At 36.2% G+C, this 22,670-nt stretch overlaps 1 protein-coding gene and 1 long non-coding RNA gene across 10 annotated transcripts in view; one reads left to right on the forward strand and one right to left on the reverse strand.

Moving 5' to 3' along the window:
- Positions 1-9,415, reverse strand: part of LOC130455098 (uncharacterized) — a 33,008-nt gene extending 23,593 nt beyond the window's left edge. The window contains exons 1-2 of the long non-coding RNA XR_008912981.1: positions 9,113-9,415; positions 5,615-5,668 (exon numbers count right to left, since the gene is read on the reverse strand). This is a non-coding gene — a long non-coding RNA (uncharacterized LOC130455098). The remainder of the gene's footprint in view (positions 1-5,614; positions 5,669-9,112) is intronic.
- CAMK2D (calcium/calmodulin dependent protein kinase II delta) overlaps positions 1-22,670 on the forward strand; it is a 363,055-nt gene that overhangs the window by 88,403 nt on the left and 251,982 nt on the right. The gene's annotated exons all lie outside the window — the stretch shown is intronic.

Consider the following 22,670-nt stretch of genomic DNA (forward strand, 5'->3'; position numbering starts at 1 on the left):
GTCCCTCATTAACAAGGATTTCCACCAATACTTTCCAAGTATCTTTTGGGTGATATAAAAAAATGCCAGTCTTCATGTTGAATTTTTCCAGCTTCCCTATCATTCTAAGCTATCTAGCCATGAGATTGTGGTTATAAGATGACAAACTGAATCCTCCTTTTGTTTCTCCTTGGTATTTGTATTATATATAAATAGGCAAAAGCATTCATTATTGCTATCTGTTATATTGTCTCTTCATCAAGAACCCAACTTGCCATCAATTGGTACCATTAGGGGTATTCAGTTAAAACAGGTAAGTATAGAAGGTGCTGTTCTGGTGACATTCTTTTTCCTATTTCCTATAATTTAAGTTGGGAATTTTTTACTTTCATTGTAAATCTACTCAGTGGTACTTAATTTAACTGAAATGGGGCTTTACTGCTCTTGAAATGTCTAAAAACTAAAGTCAGATTACCTTCAGCTATTTTCTTTTGACAGTATTTCCATGGGTTTGTGATTTCAATAATGTGGACACCCCCATCACTGGGAAAACAGGAGTTACCTGGAGTTAAGCATCTATTACTTCTACTTTATTTCTGAGTAGTCACTCTTCTTGTTGACTTTTCTGTAGCATTTGATACTGTTGAGCACCTGGATCTTCTCCCTGGATATTCTCTCTTTTCTAGGTTTCCCTGATCCTACTCTCCTCTTGTCCTCCTGTCTCCTAAATCTTTATCTGTACTGGGACCTCAAACTGTGAGAGTCCCCAGGTCTCCCATAGCCATTGTTCTAAGATTTCCTTTCTTTTCTCTCTATTCTTTCTTGCATGGTCATCTCATCAGTTCTTGTGGATGCAATTATCAGCTAATCCAAGATCTCTAGATCTGTATTCTTTCTCCTGAGCTACAGCCTTTTAGACATCTGAAACTGGATGCTCCACAGGCATCTCAATCTCAATGTGCCTGAAAAAGAACTTATTATCTCTTCCCCCAAACTCTAACCTCTTCTAAATGTCCTTATTATTGTTAAATCCTTACTATAAGTATTAAGCATGTAATAAATGCTATTGATTTAAATGATCAATATCTCAAGTCTATATTCTTCTTAAGGAGACAGTCTCTTTGTAGAGATGTTTTTGAAGATGGCATATATAAGAAATATCACAAGGAAGTACAAGATGAAGTATTTTAGACCATTCATTCTATTTGGAGCATAGAGGCTTTATTCTGAATTGGAATGATGTAAAAAAGGTTTTACTTAGGGAATTGAAATGGAACTTTGAGAATACAAGTATTTAAGAGAGAAAGTAGTAAAATATTCTAACCAGTGGACAGGACAAACAATATGATCAAGGTTTTTTCAAAAGAAGTTTTATTTTTTGAGTTGCACCCAATTTGGCCAGATTTTGAGGATTCATGTAGAGTAAATTTGTTTTCAAATTGGCATCTACACAGTGAGCAATTGAGAAACAAGGGGGATGTCAGGGTTTCATAACAAAGACATTTCCTGCTCTTCCAATGAAAAGGATTAGTATTTGAGATGAAGAGATATTGTGAGCTTCTAAGGAAATATGATCTAAAGTAAAGAGAAAAGGTCTGAAATTGATATGGTCAAGTGCTTTGTCATTTCCGTTGTGGATTTCTGAGTCGTATTTCCACTAATTAAAGGGTAAATTAAACTATTTATTGCTAGAATAACATTTATGGGAAGGATGAGAAAAAGAAATGGAATGCAGACTCAGAGTTAAGGTACTCATCAGGAGGAACACATATAACCTCTAGAAATCTAGCAGATGTCAAAAGATATAATTAGAAAACTATATACAACTCTTAATGGAGGGTATTTACAACTTTTTTTCCTTTTATATAATATGTATAAGTCTTTCAAGATTGGCCTCAATGCAGTTTATCCTGGTAGGTCAAAATGCATGGCAATATAATACCGTTCCCCCACCCCCCACTACTTTGGCTGCCCTGAATCTTCTGTTTTCCATTGTGCTCACTTTTTTTCTGGAGTCCCAGAGTCCATCACCTCCTGTCTTGACGAGAACTTTCAGATCAACATCTCCAACCTTGCTCTCATGTGTGCTTCAGTGTAACAGATCATTGTTACCTGAAATTCAGCAACTCTTCACATCTCCTGTGTCAACGGAAGTGGCTCTTTGCAGTTATCCCATTTCCCTCCCTATTATCACCCTTCTTGCAAGAAACTTTGGAGTCTCTGGTTTTTATCTCTCCTTATTCTCCTTTATCTAGTCTATCCCAGCACCCAGCACAGGACTCATAGTAGGCCTGTTGTAAAAGCTCATAGATTGAGTTTTCACAGTGCTGCCACTTTTTCCTTCAAAATGTTCCTCAGATCCTTATTTATCTCTCTTTTCCTACTGTCTAGTCCTCCATCATTTCATGTCTGGAATTATTGCAATGATCTTAAAAAGGGTCTCCCAGCCTTTACTTTCTCCCCTTCACTTGCTCTTCCTAATTATTCTATGTCAGATTAATTTTGAAATACTATCTTTAATGTGTCACTCCCATGTTAAAGAACCACATTGGCTCCTTGTTTTCCACTAAATTGAGTCTAAACTCCTTTGCTTGCATTTCAAAACCTCACTATAATTTCACACCATGTTACTTATCCAGCTTTATTTCTCATATTTCCATAAAGTCTCGAATCCAGGCATTTGGTCTACACATTTTTCCCTACATTTTTTGCTTTTATTCTTTCCACTCTGCATTTGCTCATAATCTCCTTTCCTTTGAAATCCCTCTTTTTCCTTTCCATTTATCCCAATTGTAGCCATGCTTTAAGGCTTAACTCAACTTTTATATACTAAAGAATTTCCTTCCTTCGTTTCTTCCTTCTGAGGAAAAATGGAACCCAGTACATGATTTAGAGTAAAAAGAATTATTGCAGTGGGATATCGTTTAATTAGTAAATCTTGAAAAGGGTGACTTACAAAGAACAAAACTGCCTGCTATTTCCTCCTGAATGGAAGTGGTTGAAAAAAATCTGGACAAATTTCTTTCTTTTCTGTACCTTGTGGAATGGATTAAAAATTGGGTGACCTCTATTGAGTCAAATTCAGGCTCACAAAATCAAGATCACAAATTCAAGATGAGGAAGGTAAAACTAGGAAGTAGCCTGTTTGGAAAAGATTCAAGGGTTTTAGTGGTCTGTGTATGAGTCATGAGTGTAAAATGGCAGCCAACAAAAAGCTAATGAGATCGTAGGTGGTAGTCTTAGTTGCTTTGGCCAAACCACATCAAGGATATTGGATGTCATGTCTTAGGAAGACTATTAATAAGCTGCAGTGTACAGAAAAAGCAGGGTTGCAAAGGGCCTTCATATCATACCATATGAGGATCAATTTAAGGAACAGGAGATTTTTATCCCGTAGGAAAGAAAGGAGATTGAGCTGTGGAGGGGCAAGAATGATAGACAATGAAGGCAAAAGATGACCAGGATGACTGAGTGTTCCTTTGTTTTCAGGAGAATGTGAGAATGATTGTCCCCTTTGATTAGACAACATTTCCATTATGATCTCTATACAGATGATTCTCAGACATGTTTGTCCAGGCCCAACCACTCTCCTGATGTCCAGTTTCACATTATAAACTGCCTATTGGACATTTTTAATTGAATTTCCCATGGTCACCTTAAATCCAGTGTGTCCAAAATGCAATTTCCTTTCTCTCCCCAAACCCAGTTTACTTGGTACTGGTGAAGAATTCCACTTGCTCCCCTAGGCACCAAAGCTTAATATCATTCTCAACTCTAGCTCACACCCATTCCTCATATCTGTTCAGTTGCCAAGTCATATTTCTGTCTCCATGATATACCTCGTGTACATCTCCTTCTCTCCCATCATGCAACTGACACCCGAGTATAGCCCCTCATCACTTCATGCCTGGACTGTTGAAATGGCCTTGATGGTCTCTTCCTTTCAAGTATTTCCACTCCAAACCATCCACTCAGCTGCCAAGTTGGTCTTCCTAAAGGGTGTGTTTGACCATGCCATCTCTCTCATTCAGATAAACTCTAATGGCTCACTATATCAAATGTAAATGTCTTTGCTTGTCATTTAAAGGCTTTTACAAACCTGGCCCCCCTTTTTACCTTACTAGCTTTCATAAATTTCGCTTCCCTCCATATACTCTTCAAAAAACAAAATTATACAAGCTTACCTTCAGGTTTAGAATTGATAATAAATATAAGTTCCAAGGCAGAAGAGCAATAAAGGCTAGAAAATTGAGATTAAGTGACTTATCTAGGCTCGCACAACTAGGAAGTGTCTGAGGCCAGATTTGAACCCAGAATTTCCCATCTCTAGACCTGGCTCTCTATCCACTGAGTCACCTACTACCTGTATCCCACATACTGTTAAGAATTAGCAAAATTCTCTCTGTTCCTCCCACATTGACATTCCATCTTCCTAGAACTTGACTTTTCCTTGACTGGCCCCCCATGACTGAAATGCTCTTTCCTTACTTCTACTTCTTGGGTTCCCTGACTCTTTTCAAGACTCAGTTCAAATCTTACCTTCTGCAAAGAGACCTTTCTTAGTCCCACTTCCCAACCTCTACTGCCAATAATTTAACTCTGTAAGTACCTCCCATTTTCAGTAATAGATTTTGTATGTACACAGTTGTTTTGCCTGTTGCCTCCCCCATTAAATGTCAGCTTCTTGAGGGCAGAAACCATATATTTGCATTTATTTGTATTTGTATTTGTATTTCACATAGTAAGCACTTAATGAATGCTTCTTGAATATGGCTAGGCACAGATGGTGGTAATCTTTACCGCTAGAGGGATTTTTCAATCAATTAGAATATCTGAAAGAGACTTTGAACCCTTGTCTTTAAAGATGAAATGAGCTATACAACTCTAGGTGTGTTTAGGATGACTTGCATTGGATAGTTTACCAAAATGGATATTTGGAGATTTAAGTAAAATAAAATAATGTTTTAAAACTTTGACTCAGATGAGTGACTAGATGAATGCTCTATCAAGATTTCTGCCAGTTAATTCTAATCAAGATAGTGATCCATGACAATTCCAAAGCATTCATGATGAAAAATATTATCTTCCTCCAGAGAAAAAATTGAGGAACTCCAGAGTGCAGATTGAAGCATATTTTTTCACTTTATTTTTCTTACCTTTAAATTTTTCTTTTTTTGCAGCATGACTAATATGAAATATGTTTTGTATGACATATATAATGGATAACATTCTTTATTGGTAGAGGAAGAATTGGAGGGAGGGAGAAAATACGGAAATCAAAATTTTAAAAGGCTTTTAAGAATTAATAAATTAACACAATTAAAATAAAGATTTCTGCCAACTAACTTTTAGTAGAGACCAGGAGGCATGAGGAATAGGTAAAAAAACCTTTCCTTCATCACTGAATCCTAGACTGGTGGGGAAAGTTCCCCAAAATACAATTCCTGGTTCTACAATATGTCTTTTTGTTTCTGATTTAAATAAGAGCCCTTATTACTTTTTTCACCTTATGAATAAATCCCAATACCAGATGCCTTTGCTTTTTGTTGGAGGCTCATTATTAGGTGATACAGTGGATAGAGTACCCAGCCTATACTTTGGAAGACTCATCTTCCCTGAGTTATCAGATACTTACTTGCTGCATGATCTTGGGCAAGTCATTTAACCTTGTTTTCATCAGTTTCCTCATCTGTAAAAATAATTTGGAGAAGGAAATGGTAAACCATTCTAGTCTATTCCAAGAAAACCCAAAGTAGGGTGTCAGGCATGATTCAAACAACTAAACAACACCATTCTTGATTTCCCAGTTTCCCAAATACAACCATCTTTGTGGCAGTACGAATGCATCTTCCTGGCCAGAACCCTTAGCATTAGAGAAAGCTTGCACTAATACTTCATTAATAAATCAGCAGTGGAAACCAGATATTCCTTTTTTTTTTTTTCCTGGAGACTTATAAGTATCTACATGCTCCATTGGTTCAGCTGTCAGGAAAACTCTTGAAGTTCATATTTGAGGTCAGATTTCATGCAGCATTTCCACTTCTGGAGAAGATTGGCTGTTATGGTATAGGATTTTTCCCCTCTCCCCTCATAAGCAGGGTTTGTGGCATGGATAATATATGTGAAAGACTGAGTGCCATGACTGTGACTTTGGGTCCTTTCGCTTGTCTGGCCCTCTTTCCTTATTTATAAACATGATAGTTGGGATAGATATTTCCCCCCAAGATTTTCATCTCTAAAATACTATAATTATTCATGTATATTTAGAAATAAAAGGTATTATCTCTTAATTATTCATGCTATTGATGGATAAATGGTGTAGATAATACTAAAGAGTGAATTAGAAGAAAAAACCCAACCCTCTTCTAATTAGATTTAAAATGTACCAGATATTTATTAATACTTCACATTGTCTTTTGAACTCCCTCCCAATCCCCCATCCATATCCATTGGTCACTCATCTACTGGAGTATGGCTTTTGGGCATATATTTCAATTAATTTTGTTTCATGAATATCAAACCCTATCAGAGGTATTCCATACTAATATTTTTCCCTAGTTGATTGCTTCTTTTCTTATCTTGAATGTGTTAATTTTGTTAGTCAAAAGCTTTTCAATTTCATGTAGTCAGAATTATCTTTTATCTTTTGTAATTGCCTCTGTCTCTTATTTGGTTAACAGAAGAACCAGGGTGTCCATTTGAAACACTTCAACCTCAATAAAGGTTTAACTATTTCTACTTCACACACCATGATTTTTTCTCTATCTTTATCTTTTTTTCCTAGCCTCATAAAGATCTTTCAAACAAGGAAAGAAATGAAATGCATTGTTCTTCCTATATATGGACCAGATATGTTAAATAACCCAGGTTTTTCTTTTGTCAGTATTACTAAATTCAAATCGATTAAGAATTCATCTCCTACCAGTAGCTTTTAAAGGTATATGATCTGTTTTTCTTCTAATTTTTAATGAAATAACCTAAAATAATGAAATTTCTTCTAACTTTAATGGTCATATATTTTTCTATTTCTATTTGAATTTTAATGAGTTTGTTATGGAATATTGGATAAGATGTTGTTTTAAACTCAACTTTTGCAAGGCTGCTTTCTAGTTTTCTCTGCATCTCCTCTCCAGTGAGGATTTCTTTCCTAAATAATTTGCATTTTTAAGTTTATTCAGCACGGGGTTTTATTGAGTTCAGTTATTTCTAAATAAATAAATCAGGCTAGATTTTTTATTTCTTCAATTTCTTTACATTTACTTGTGCTATTTGCCTCCTTGAGCTTGGCTTTAAGCTCTTTTATTATTTCATCCTTTTCCTCTAGCATTTCTTTATGACCTGAAAATATGTAAGTTGCCGTTTTTCTTAAATCTTCCAGACTTAGTGTTTCCCAATCTGGGCACTGAAGTTTAAAATATGATCTGATAGGTGTGTTACTGCCTTTCACAAATTGTCTCCTTAAGTGTTGGAGATTTTGTTCAGTTAAATTTTCAAATCCAAGCACATCCTCTGCTACTTCAATCACTCTATCAAGGAACTTTGATAGATGTTCCCCACTTTCCTGTCTCAATCTCTCAAATTTTCCCCAAGTATCTGGTCTTTTTGAAAAACTTTTCATTGCCTCTAATAGATCTTCTCTCTGGCCTTCCTTAGGTAACGTAGATTTTCATTATTAGATAACTCTAAGTCTGTTCCTTCCTCTGGCCATGATGCTAAATTTGGATTTTTTCTTGTTTCATCAATGAATTGTTGTTTTTCCCATTTTGAAAATAATTCTGAGAGAAGAATTTCAGTGTCTTGGAAATCTGGATCATAAAGCCTAATTGCTCTTTTAAATTCTTTTAAACATCTCATTGGTTCTGAAAACCAGGAAGGCATCCGTCTTTTCAGACTTTCAAGATCAGCTGTTGTAAATGGTTTATGTGTTTTAATATGAATTATGCTGCTATCTGGTTGTAGGCTTGTTTGATCTCTTAGTGGCAATATTGGTATTCCACCTTCAGCCCCATCTGTATTTTCTTGCTGAACTACATTGTTATTTTTAGGTATGTCTTGTTGTGTGTTAATACCTTTGCCATATTGTTTCTCTTCAGTCAGTTGCTTCATTATTTCCTTTAGTTGCATCATCTCCTCTTTTATGGCTAAAATCGTCACAGCCATTTCATTATCTTTTGCTTTTTTCCCAAAAATTAGATGCACACCTATTTTTAGGGCATAGTATAATTTGGTTAAGAAGAATAATGCTCCGGCATATGTGGGAATGAATGAAATCAAGCGATACATACTTATATTCAGCCATTACAAAGTTTCATAGATGCTAAGCAGAAAATAAATATAATCCGGAATCGTGACAAACAATAAATCGTAAAACATATACAAGAAATATGCAATCCAAGCTAGATTACCCATGGCAAGTAATAGTTTCTTTGCCGTCTTGTATCTTGAAAAGCCTTTTGTAACAGAAAAAAATTTTTAAGTCTGGCCCTTTAAGAGTCGCCTCCTCCCTTCAGGAGGAGTGGTTTCTTTTGGGTGTGGTATCACTAGGCAGATTAGTTGCACTCAGCACTGCTCCCAAAATGGTTACTTTTCACAGTCACACAGGCTTTTGAAATGCATGCAGGCCCAACTTCTCTGAAACCTCCAGTTGCTTCCTTTTCCCCAAATTCTTAACAAAAATAGGTTGGAAAACCTAGCTGGCTCTGCCAAAAACTGTAATATTTATTGGGAAAGGGAATAGGATTGGGAAAAATGGGATAAATGGGGAATAATGGGAGGTTTGTATAGGGGTAAGGAGGAGTTAAAGGGAGAGAGGGAATATTGCTTGGTGAGGCAAGGGAGGGAGAGGCCCCCTGCTGAGAGGAAACAGCAGGGGTCCAATAAGAACAGTTTGCCTTTGAATGACTGAAACTGAAGTTCAGCTCCCTCCATGACCAGAAAAGATAGTCCACTTATCTGACTGCGAATTCAAATAACAAAGTTTAATAATCCAGTTGGAATTGGAGTTTTTCCTAGTTTCAGAGTATAGGGCCAGGCCCTAGAGGCTGGCGGAGGGTTTGTCCCACTCCCATCTACTCTCATTGTTCTAATTCAGAATCTTAGCAGTACACAGAAAGCAAACAAGAACAAATCTGACCTTCAGAAGCCTGTGTCTACGGGCTGAACCAAGAAGAGCACACCACTCCAGACTGGGCTGAACAAGCTCCTCTCTCCTCCAACCCCAGGATGCAAGACCTCTCCCAGCAGGAAGGAAGTGCTAGTCCCAAGACCCAACTGCCACTCCCAGTTGGCCCTCCCCCACACAAAGGGTTAGTCTAGTTTCCTTTCCATATTATTCATCCTTGTCTAGTTAAAGGCCTACTTTTCTATTTTTTTAAACTAATACCAAAAAGCCTAGATGACTGATAATTTATGATATTGTTTAAGGTCTGAAAGTACTAATCCTCCTCATTTTTAAATTTTGTAATCATTCTCTTTCATTTTTTAGATCTTTAGTTTTTCAGGATGAATTTTATTATTATTTTGTCTAGCTCTGTAAAGTGTCCGTTTTATTGACATAGTGCTAAGTTTGTAAATATCTTTGGTAATATTTTAATTTTTATTTTGTTAGCCCTGCCCAGCCATGTTCACTGGGGTGAATATTCTGTCACCTTTGAAGGTTTTTTTTTTTTTTTAAGCCCTTACCTTTTGGCATAGGATCAATACTATCTATCAATTTCAAGACAGAAGAGCAGTAATGGTAAGGCAATTTGGGGTTAAGTGACTTTCTCAGGGTCACAAAGCTAGGGAGTTCCTGAGGCCACATTTGAACCCAAGACATCCCTTCTCCAGATCTGGCACTTTATCCATTGAGTTAACTTGCTGCCCCAAGTTTTTTATACCCTTAAGGAACTATTTAAAAATATCCTTGCTTGCTTCCTTCCTCCCTTCCTCCCTTGCTTGCTTGCTTCCTTCCTCCCTTCCTCCGTTCCTCCCTTCCTCCCTTCCTTCCTTCCTTCCTTTGTTCCTCCCTCCCTCCCTCCCTCCCTCCCTTCCTTCCTTCCTTCTTCCCTCCCTCCCTTCCTTCCTCCCTTCCTTCCTTCCTTCCTTCCTTCCTTCCTTCCTTCCTTCCTTCCTTCCTTCCTTCCTTCCTTCCTTCCTTCCTTCCTTCCTTCCTTCCTTCCTTCCTTCCTTCCTTCCTTCCTTCCTTCCTTCCTTCCTTCCTTCTTTCCTTCCTTCCTTCCTTCCTTCCTCCCTGTATCTCTCCCTCCCCCACCTTAGAAAACCCTAACCTTTCCCTTCCAACTTATGATCAATACTTTGTATTGATTCTGAGCAATAATGGCTAGACAGTGTGGGTTGAGTGACTTGCCCATGGTCACTCAGCAGCTTGGAAGTGTCTGAGTTCAAATTTGAACCCAGGACCTCCATTTTCTTTTTAATCAGTTCAATTCCAACCATAGAAAATAACTTTTTTTTTTTAACTGTTTAACAGTATCTTACTCACTTGTTGATATTCTGCTCTGTTCCTGATTCTCGGGGAGAAAAACATTTTACTTTCCCCTACCACCTTTTATAAAATAAAAAAAAAAAAACCAACAACCTGATTCTTTCTTAAAGTCACTACAAAACTTGATTTATTTTCCTCATGACCCCTATGTACAAAGTGAAGCAGGTTCATGAAGTTAGTTTTCTAATAGCAAGTCAGGAATATGCATTAATTTGTCAAAATCTGGTGGTAGCATCTTTATTCCCTTCTAATTTTTTCACTAACGGAGGTGCAATTATCTTTAATCTCTTCAAATACATAGTTCAACTTTTCTAATGTATCAATGGACCAGGTGCTGTACAGAATCTTAGAGTCTATGCAGAGCAGATGTAGCTGGGGGTTGAGGTAGAGTTTCAGGCCAGCAGCTGTTAACAGAAAGACATTCTGTTATTCCTACTGTCATGCTGAATAAACCCATGTCCTTTTCATTTCCAGTGAATGTGTTCCCTTCTTTGTCAGCAGCTTGTCTTTGGCAATGATACCTGTGAGTTGCCTTAATTATTTGTACCTTTCAGAGTACAGAGCCCTTCTATCAAAGAGTCTTCTGTGTTAGCAAATCCCAGGATGATCAGCATGGAATGTGATCACTTCAGGACTGCCTGTTAGGTATAGAATAAGCTTTAGTGCACTCTGATAACTTTAATGTCAGACTTTTTTAGTCTGTTGGACATTTTATGAACTGAATCATTGCTTCCTATTCATATATGATATACCAGATGGCATTTCCAAGGGAGTGTATAAGGAAATAGGTTAAAAAATGCAGAACTGAATTCTCTAAGATTTTGTCAAAAATTAATGTCCTATCAGAGCTACAGATCCCTGTCCCAGTTTGGACTTCCAACTTTTGCCCTACTTTATAATACATTCAAATTAGAAATTGTAAAGTTTTTGATCCTAGAAATTATCTTTGCCAATAAAAACTTGATATCCGTACTAAGTGTGGATGTTGATGGCTATAAAAGTTAAGAGGACAAGATCAACTTGGAAAAATTATAGATGATGATGGGGATTATGAGCAATAGCATATAAGAAAACAACAGAATTGGAGGGGAAATGAACCTCAATAAGAAAATAAGTATAGATTATCACAGAGTTTGCTTATTAATGAAACTGGAAATCAGACACCAAATAGATGTGAAATGAAATAGATTATCCAGTGATCTGTTATCATCACTGAAAGTTCATCCACCACATTTGAACTTCACAAATAAGTAATGGGTGTATTTATGTGAAAAAGTAGAAATAGCATTTAAAATGATGAGCCTCCTCTTCTGGAATTTATATGTCCTTGTTGATGACTTTTATGCTATTTCTTTGGTGTAGCACAAACTCTTTTTGACCCTACAGTGAGATAATTGTAACCATACCATCTAATGTCAATTTAGGGTACATTAAAAACTGGACTAGAAACAAAGAAATGGCAGACCTTATTTATTCTGCCTTTGTCAGACATCTGGAGCACCATTTTTAATTTTAGGTGCCACTTTGTAAGAAAACTATTGATAATCTAGACAAAATAAGGCTCTGAGGTAGGAAAACAAGGATGTGGAAACACCTGATAATGGTAATAGCAGTTACAGTAATTACTGTTGTTCAGTTATTCAATCAAGTCGGAGTACTGAGTGGTTCCCCATTTCTTTCTCTAGAGGATTAAGGCAAACAGAGGTAAGTGACCCACCAAAGGTCATGCAGCTCATTTTTTATGTCAAATTTGAACTAAAGTCTTCTTGACTCCAGGTCATTAAGCTAGTACCAGTGATCCTTTTTTATAACCTTTTAACATTTGCCAAGTGCTTTACAAATATTACTTGACTGGTCCTCGTGATAACCTTGTATAGTGATGCTAGTCTTATCTTCATTTTATAGAACTGATCTTCCTGATTTTAAATCTGACCTCAGATACTTACTAGCTATGTGATCCTGGACAATTAACTTAATCCTTTTTGCCTCAGTTCCTCATCTGTAAAATGAGCTGGAGAAGGAAATGGCAAAAGACTCCAGTATCTTTGCCAAGAAAACTCCAAAGTGGGTCACAAAGAGTTGGACCCAACTGAAAATGGTGGAACAACACCACCAAAAGTATATGAGAGGGATAAAGAATATATCTGGTGCTATTGTCTGCAGAAATCAAGGCTATGAGGCACTTCCATAATATGGAAATTCTAAGAAGAACTCACCACTGAGAGGAGGGGACAGTGGTACAGAGTCAGGAGGCAGTTTAGCCTTGAATGAATGGCTAAGTGGGGCTCTTCCTACTTATGAGTATATATCAGAGAGATTATGGGGTAGTACCAATTCTGGCTAGAAAAAAGTATGAAACTCTAAGATGCTGAGGCATGGTATTATAGTCCATAGATCCAGGACTCCTGGTCTTGGACCCTTACCAAAATGGAGATTCTAGGAAGAACTCACCCATGGGAAGAGGCTCACAGAGGAAAGAAACCAAGGCAATAAACAGAAGTTCAAAAAAAATCAAATTTAGGTGGATGTAAGGAGAAATTTCTTAATGATTAGAGTTGTCCCAAAGTGGAACTTGATGCTTTGGTAGATAGTTGTTTCTCATTCTTTAGAGTTCTTTAATCCGATAAGAACCCTTTAACTCTGAAGTTCTGTAACTCTGACTCTAGTTCAAATGTTTCATTTTACAAGTGGAGAAAATTAACAGGTAATTTTAGTTTCCCTTTCCAAATAAATCATATTTTGACTTCATCAAATAAGTTATGTTTCAGAAACAGTTTGAGCTGAGACTCCCAACCCCTGTGAGAGAGAATTAGTATTAATTTTCCTACAGGTGTTGACAGAGATGATTTCAAGTAGAATGTGAAAGAAAAGAAAATGCCACTACCAATTTTATTTCTTTCCCTGATAGGGGGAAAAACACCCCCCCCTTAATAATAAAATAAATAATAAAAAATAAGCAAGAATAAAGTTTGGGAGGCATTACAGTAATGAGTTATTAGAGGACTGAAACTGTATTAAATAGACTTATTTAGTAATTTTGCTAAAGCTGTAATGTCATGGACCTTTCTTTAGGCTGTGGTACAAGACTTTACTTTAACCAGTTTAAAGAATAAGACTAGATCTGCTATTGCTAATCTCCTTCTCAAGATTCAGTTTTCAATCATTATATTAAACAAAAGTTTTCACAGCATAATGGGATGCCAGTTGCCTTACTGGGAGCACAAAATTGTTGCAGATTTTATTTACATAGTTCATAATTACTCTGAATACACTGCTTCCAGGTGCAATCTCTATGCTTCCTTCCTGAGCTAAAAAGGTAAATGTGCTTCAGTTACTATAAAAATAGTCTATTAAGAAGACAATGAATTCCCATTGCAGTGGTAGCACCAGTGTCATAGTTGACTAGAATGGTTCCTCTATGATTATGGCAATAGCATTGTTACTAAAATGAACTGATCTTTAGTTTCCTTGCTTATTCAGCAAAACTTCTTAGGGAATTGGGATAAGGAATTGAGATTGGTACTGGAATGCAAATTGGAGGTGCGACAGTTTCATTCAGGATAATTTTTATTTTTAAATATAACATGAACCATTGGCATTTTTTCTAACATTCACTCAAATCTGAATTATTTAAACTACTTCATATAATTTCCATTTGGCATTTATCTCATATCACCCTCAAATGAGCAGATTTATTTGGACTTCAACCTCAAAAAGCTTGGTAAATATGGCATGGATTTTTAGTAGCTTAACATTGATCTTTTTCTTTCTCAGATTTTAATTTGCCAAGTTTCAATTCCCCTACCCGATGAGGGTATACTCAAATCCGTGTTAAAAAATAATCCCTTTTGGTTTCAAAGTCTATTATTTAATCAAAACAGTAGATAATCATCTTCACCATACCAAAAAAAAATTATTATCACTCATAATGGATTTCTCATATGTATTAGTTTCTACACATATAACATATATAGTATATACAGTCTCAGATATATCATGTCAGATCTGTCACATCTATTAGATAATATATCCAAAATTCAGTTATAATGGAAAAGGAGTTGTGATATTACATCCAGGAACATACAGCAACATAAATATTGTTTGAAGAATGACTTGTGTTTGTCCACCTCCAGACAAAGAATTGACAAATAGAAACCAGTAAATCATAGTTTTATATATGCATAAATCTTTTTCTCAAGTGATACCTTCACTGATGGGGGAAGAGGAAGAGAAAAGGAATTAACTGGGTATTTTAATGTAACAAACAAATTTAAATGCAATTTTTAAAAGGAGTTGTTCGGTAACTTTTTGTCCATATAGCTAAGATCATATATATATATATATATATATATATATATATATATATATATATATATATATATATATATATATATAATACATATATCTATGCATATATGTGCATATATAAAATTATTATTTAAAAATTCAATTATAATGTAAACGACATGCTCAGAGATCAGTATATAAATATACACATATACATATGTATATATAAATATACATATTTTAACATATGTTAAACATAACATAACATTTCCTGGGTTATCTACTAAAATTGTGTGTGTGTGTGTGTAACCTGGCAAGCCTACTTATGAAGTAGTATATTATCATACATTTGTGTTTATTTAAAGGAAAATTGACTTATGCAAATTAAATGGAAAGGTACTCTCAAGGATAGTGACCTGGACTTTCCTCCTGATGATGGTTTGATCACGACCTCTTTCTTCAAGGAGATAATGAGGCCCTTTCCTCCAGATAAATGTTAAGACTAATATTAAGGGCTGTTTAGATTTGTACAATCTCAGCCCCTGCAACTGTTTTCTCTCATCTATATGGCAACTAGAGACCCATGAATGAAGGTGAATGTAGATATGTGATGGGGCTACACCCTGTCCTCTTTTTCTTTGCATCTATTGGAATAGATTTATGCTTGACCTCTTATCTCTAGAGTATAGTCACTGGGTCACTTTTCTGCTAGTAGTTCAGTTCCTGGGCTTCTTCATGTTGAGAAAAAGCAGGCAGCTTGCTAAGACAGAAGAAAACCATCGAGACAGCCCCTGGCATACAGTAAAATGAGGACAGGATCACCACTTTGTAGCTAGTGGAGCAAAACTGACCTCAAGACTCTGATTCGCTCAGTTTATTTTTAGAAGCAATGTCAGCCTAGAGCACTTTGAGGGTTGGATGTTATTTCTAGAATGAGAAATTGCATTATTCATCTTAGAAACAGAATTTGAATCTTTTAGATGGATTTTTTTAAGGTTTCTCAGAAGCCTGAATCTTTATGCAGTAAACAAGTCCTTCTGGGATTTTATGCCTTCCCACTGCTTGCTCTTGACTGCACTAATGACTAAATGAATACAGTTCCTAAACAAGAATATGTTTGACTGGAGAAAGGAAAAATTGAAGTAGGCTTAATATAGCTCACCTGCCCCATCAGATGTGTAGAAGAACTCAGAGTACTCCTATACTTGCCAGTAACCTACCTCTTCTACTTTACCAGATTCCAGGGTATAGGCACACACAACATTATCTAAAAGAGTGTGTGTGTGTGTGTGTGTGTGTGTGTGTGTGTGTGTATGTGTGTGTGTGTGTGTAACCTGGCCAGCCTACTGATGTTGCTTGTATGCTTGAAAAAAAAAAAGAGTAATTCCTTAACATTTGATCTCCCTGTATGAAAAAGATGCCCTATGTCAGTCAGTCAACAAGTTTTCATTAAGTAGCTACTGTGCTGAGCATTAGGGATATAAGTACCATGTTAAACACCAGGGATACAAAGTAAAAAAAAAAAAACAAAAAATCATCCCTGCCCTCAGGGAGTTCTCAGTCTAGTGGGGGAGAAAATATGCAGACAATTTTGCATGTTCTCTCTCTCTGTCTCTCTTTCTCTCTTTCTCTCTCTCTCTCTCTCTCTCTCTCTCTCTCTCTCTCTCTCTCTCTCTCTCTCTCTCTCTCTCTCTCTCTCCTCTTTTTTTCTTTCTCCTTCTCCCTCTCCCCTCCCTCTCTCTACACATTTATTTATATATACCTGAATTCACATGAATATGCACAGGCAAAAATTCCTGTGTATGAATTACAGATGTGTGTCTGTATTTCAGAGGTAGTCTCAGAAGGAAGGCACCAATTAGCACTGAGGGAACAGGAAAAAAACTTCCTGTAGAAAGTGGGATTTTTGCTGAGACTTGAATGAAACCAAGGAAGCCAGGAAGAAATCCAAAGGTCCCATCCCAGTTTATTTCTCTGAATTTGATTTCCACAGAATGACTGGAATTTGGAGAAATTGTTCCAGAAATGAAATGAAACCTGAACATAGCTGCCAACCTGCAGTGAGAAAGACAGAGCTGTGTGCTTTCCCTCAGGAGAACAGTTTTCCCTCTTTTACAAAGTCACTTTGAAAACATAGTGGCTGAAACCTCTTTTGCTTGCAACTCCTGAGCCTCGTTGGAGGTCTCTGCCCCATTTTTCAGATAGCCAAGAGCAGTGGACTTTCATGAATATCAACTCTGTATAAGTGGAGAGGTGGCAAAAATAGCAAATACATCATAACTCAAAAATGGTTTGCCAACCCCACCGCAACACACACACACACACACACACACACACACACACACACACACACACAAGAGGAATAGGACAGAAAGAAATCATATTTCCCTTGACTTAAGATTTCCAATTAAATATTGTGACTCAAGCATGATAACTTAAAACTTTGTTCTAATACTCAAAATAATTTGTTTTTCAAACTTCCATTTCTTTTCTTTTTTTTTCTATTTTAAAATCTAGTTAGAAATGTGTTACTTTGTCCATCATTCCAATATCCCTCTTATTATCATTATCATAATAGGTAGCAAAAAGCTTAACAAACATTATTTTATTTTATCCTTGTAACAACTATGGGAGAGAACTATTATTCTCACTATTTTATAGATGAAGAAACTGAGTCACATAGAGGGGAAATGACTTTTCCAGGGTCACAAAGATAAAAAGTACCTGAAGATAAATTTGATCTCAGGACTTCCTGACTCTATATCCCACACTCTCACCACTCTATTGCCCAAGCACTTTTCCTTTTCATGTGATTGAAGATCTTTTTGAGTTAAATCTAGGCAATCAGGATATGATTAACTTGGAGAAACTAAGAGTCTTTGTTTCCTTAAGCAAATCAGTATGTGTAGGAAGGTTTGCCTTAGTCACAGAGTATAGTGGACTTTAATCTTTTTTTATGATGCAAGTAAGGGCTCATTAAGGACTTTGTGTGGGTATTTGTGTGTGTGTGTGTGTGTTCCTACACATATACATAAGTGCACATATAGTTTGGTGCCAAAGTTCTACTTTAGATGAAAATTCTTAAATATAAATTTAAATTCTATGGAGAATAAAATTTTGAATAAATTCTTAACTATTCCATTAGAACACTTCTATGTATTAAACCAAGATTATAGACTACAGATTTTAATCATACACAACATTATTGTGATTACATGTTTTAATTATAATTTCATCAAAATAGGGCCAGGTTGAGTAGGGTACTAAATAAGGTGGTAAAGTTACCAGAATTCTTACTGTTGAACATTGGAACATTGACTTTCCAATTGGCTTTTCTCTATTAGCGATAAATTTTCCCATCTTTTCCAATGTATTGAGAAGTCACTTTTGCTTCTCTTAAGTGTTAACTGAAAAATAATGACTGGATTATGAATTATTAATTAATTCAGATTGCTTTACTGCTAAGCCCTGCTGAAAGTAAAAGTCAAAAGAAAAAATATTATTATTAAATGAATTTGGGGGTGAATTGGAAGACCACATAGTCAGCCTTTAGTTATGATGGAAGAGGTATCATGGGGACGTTCTGAACTTCAGAAATCCCAAGCTTCCTGTAGGGATTCCTTACAGAACGGTTATGGAAAACCATGGACCAGATTGAATAGGGATGAATGGGCAATGATATGCTCCACAAAAGACATTGCCCACATTGAAGAACTCAGTTATCCTTGAAACAATGTTGTTAAGAAGACCTGTTTTCCATTTAGAATATGAGCTTTAGCTTTTTATAGACTCTGCACATTTCCTCCCATTTTATATAGTGCTTTGCCTATTGATATATTTACCCAACTAATGACCTGTGAGTACTCAGGTTATTTATTATTTTAATAATTTTCCCAAATAAATAAGCCTGGGACACATAGAATAGTTAAAGCAGGAATGTGGTCCAGGAAGAAGGCAATGACCTGGCCTTCTTTTAGCATATGTGATTTCTCAGATCCATTTGCCAAGACCCAAAGATTTTGGGTTACCTTCAAAGAAAACAACATCTTGGTACTTCTAATACACATAACTCTATAGGTGTTTCTTTTATAGGAATTTGAGGGTACAGATGCATCAAAAGAGGTTAAAGGAAGGTTCTAATTATTGTTTAACTCTGAAGCAAAGAGTTGTACAGGGAGTCAAAATGCAATTCAGCTCCAGTTTCAAAGGCAAACTGCTGGTAACAGGCTCACATCTACTAAGTCAGCTGGCTGTTTTATATTCCAAAGAGTTTAGTTATTAGAAGCAAAGTTTCTCTATCTTGATAGGAAAGTCATTTAGTTCTCAGACTCAGGGAACTAATAGGTTCTCCTTACAAAAATAATAATAGCAATAACTGACATTTATATAATGCCTACTATTTACATGGCATTGTGCTAGTCACCTGGAAATTGCTATCTCATTTCATCTTCTCAACCATCATTTACATTCACATTTCTTTGCCCAGTTTTTCTTCTTCCTGTTTTATTTTATTTTAAATTTCATTTTTATAAATAAACCTTACCTTCCATTTAAGAGTCAATACTGTGTATGGTTCCAAGACAGAAGAGCAGTAAGGGTTAGGCAGTGGAGATTAAGTGACTTACCCAGGGTCCCCAGGTAGGAAGTGTCTGAGGCAATTTGAGCCTCTCATCTCCAGGCCTGACTTTCAATCCATTGAGCCACCTACCTGCCCCCTGAGTTTCAAAATTCTTTTTGAGCTTACCACCAATTTACATTTTTCTTTATGGCTTTGCATGTGGTTACTGTTGTCCTCTTCTGTGTTTGTGGTTTTAAAAACATTATCAATTTAATTTTTAATTTTTCCATATTTATTATTTTTCAAATGAAAATATGCCAAGTAGATATAATATCTTTATTCTTGTCATCTGGTATTACTTAATGAGAAATTGAATAGAAGCTAGAAAAACACTTACCTGGATAAACCTCTGAAGAAGGAATAGTATGACTCACAATCCGAAAAGTTCTGCTAGGAGAAGGAAAAGGTTAAAGAAGTAGGAAGTATATTAAGCTACTTTTTTTCACAGTGTTGCCTAGGTGGTATCGATGATTTTTAAATAAAATTGTATATTTTAATGTAGTTATATATAAAAATGAATATGTATTCGGGATAGAAAATACAGACAGACAGTAAGCTAATTTTATATTTGAAAAGGAAGAGGAGAGCAAATTGTTCTTTCAAGAAGTTATCTTTTATCTTTTTTTAATACATTGATACAATATTTAATATATTTTTCTGATTGATTTTTTATCTCTGTTATTATAGTAATTTTCTATGGTCAGGTTTTTTTTCTGTTTTTGTTATTGCTATTTGTTCATTTTTACAGTCTATTTCTTGTCTTTTCATCTTGTTTTTAAGTTGAGCTATACTCTTGGACTAGAGCAGGCACTGCCTTAAGCTTCAGGTTTTTGGTATTGCTGTTCCCAGTGTTAATTCTGGAGACCTTTATTTTTCAGTTTTTTTTCAACCATAAAAACTCTTTTCTACCCTAGAGCTATGACCAAAGTCCTCTATTCCTGCAGCAGTGAGTTCTGATATTCTAGTATACATTTTCACCCTGAGACTATGACCCAGGACCGTGACCTAGATCCCTAGAGAGGAAATGCAACATAATTGTACAGCTAGTGCCAATAAGGATCCAAATAATTTCCTTCTGATCTCCTTATAATCTGTGGGCTAAGAGCTCCAGAAGGCACCACCACTGATTCAAGGACCTGTTTTTCTAGCCCCTTTGCAATTTTTCATTAATGACAGATGATAAGAATAAAGGTATTATATCTACTTGGCATATTTTAATTTGAAAAATAGTAAATATTCAGGCCTCTGATATCTTTCCAGAATCTAGCCTTTTAGGAGTACTGCCTGTACCAGACTGTGTTCCACTTTCAACCCAGTGAGACTGTTAAGGTTAATTTTAGGATTGAGACTGAATACAATTTTAGTGGTGGCCAGGAACTTAATTCTAAATCCCAATGAAATACTCAAGTCAGGGGGGCAGCTGGGTGGCTCAGTGGATTGATAGCCAGGCCTTGAGATGGGAGGTCCTGGCTTCAAATTTGGCCTTAGACACTTCCCAGCTGTGTGACCCTGGGCAAGTCACTTAACCCCCATTGCCTAGCCCTTACCACTCTTCTGCCTTGGAGCCAATACATAGTATTGGCTCCAAGACAGAAGGTAAGGGGTATAAAAATAAAAAAGAAATGCTCAAGTCCGAATAGAATTTTATGGTGGTTTATTTTCAATAGAAGGAAGAAATTAAGAATGAGGAAGAAAGAGGGAAAAGGGAATTAGATCTACTCCAGCCTAGTTTGAGTCAGGGGGAGTTCAGAGACCTCTCAGCCAAGGGGCCTTCCCAGAAGATTAAATCTAGCTTAGCTTCTAGCTAAGATGAGGGGCCTCTTTGGAGGCTGGTGCCTTCAGAAAGGTCAAGGGAAAGGGAAGTCAGCCTTTTCACTCACCACATGGTCCTAAGGGAAACAGGCTGAGGTCCCACTCTAGAGCTCCAAGTCCTGTTCCACTGCCAAAAACCACAAAAAGTCCCTCTCACAGGAAGTGACGTGAAATATAAAGGCAGTTCTTTAAATCACTTCCTGTGTCTCACATGTACCAATGGTGGCTTAGGATAGTTCAAGGGGTCAGTCAGTTGCCTTTGATTTGTCACTTGCTAATATACTCCTCCCCCACCCTTAATCCTTAAGTGAGGGTGTATACATTCCTGGTTGCTAGAATTCTAAAGACTATGCAGGGTGGAGTAAATCTAAAATTAACAATCCCCCCAATGATGATTGGGAGACTAGTCTCCCCAATTGATCACTAAACATAATCATTTTGTACCTCTAATCTTCTTACTACAGGTGCATACAAAATTTCACCTTCTAAGAGGAAACTACAAGAGATAAGAGGGAAATAGAAGAGAGAGGCAGCAAAACCAATGTTTTGCTGGGCACATTGACAAAAACCAATTAGGGGGCAGTCCCCTTTTGGCATAAGAGTGTACATTCAAAATAAATGTTCAATCAACCTTCAGTTCAATCAACTGCACCCAAAGTTCATTCTGGATCTTCTTGATGTAGTGTAGGTTTTTTCAGGCATCTTTCTGCAAACAGTTCATTCTCTGGATTTTAGGAGTTAGTAAGCTTGTTTCCTTGAAGATCTTTCTCAAACAAAAAATTTTAAATCTTATATTTTTATGAAAATATAATCCCCCCCCCCCCAAAGAGGGTGTTGAAAAACACCCAGTTCAGCTCAGGATGCATGGTTGAGTTCTGGGGGTGTATGAGTCAATTATCAAAAGAAGAGGGAAAAAAATCAAAAACATAAAGACAAAAAAAAATGGAAGAACATTAAATTTTTGGGAGAAAGAAAAAAATTCAAAGTAAGAATCACAATATCAAAAATCTATGTATATAAAATTTTGAGTAAACAAGAATAAATTCATAATAGGTACTTGTGTTAGGGTCCAATAGAAGTAATTTTTTATCCCATAAATCTGTAGGAAAGAATACAGTAATATTTCAAGACAGACCTTTCATCTTGACCTTCTAAATTGTCTTGGGCAGGAAAATTGTTTCTCTCTCTCTGTTTTTTTTTTTTATTCTGCTGCTTCAGAATTCATTTTGAGAAGTTATCTTAAAGTTTTGTTTTGTTTTTTTTTAAGGGAAATTTTTAGAAGAACTCAGGCAAGTCCTGCTTTTACTCTGCCATCTTAGCTGTGTCCCTAGGTGCTATTATTATCTTTATTTTTTAAATGAAGAAACTGAGTCAAATAAAGGTTAAGTGACTTGCTTTGGATTACATAGCTAGTAAGTGTCAGAGCCCAGATTTGGACTCAGGTCTTCTGACTCTAGGCAATGTATGTTAGTTGCCAGAGAAAAGGTT

The sequence above is a fragment of the Monodelphis domestica genome, chromosome 6 (assembly GCF_027887165.1).
Source record: "Monodelphis domestica isolate mMonDom1 chromosome 6, mMonDom1.pri, whole genome shotgun sequence".
In the NCBI taxonomy this organism is placed as follows: Eukaryota; Metazoa; Chordata; class Mammalia; order Didelphimorphia; family Didelphidae; genus Monodelphis; species Monodelphis domestica.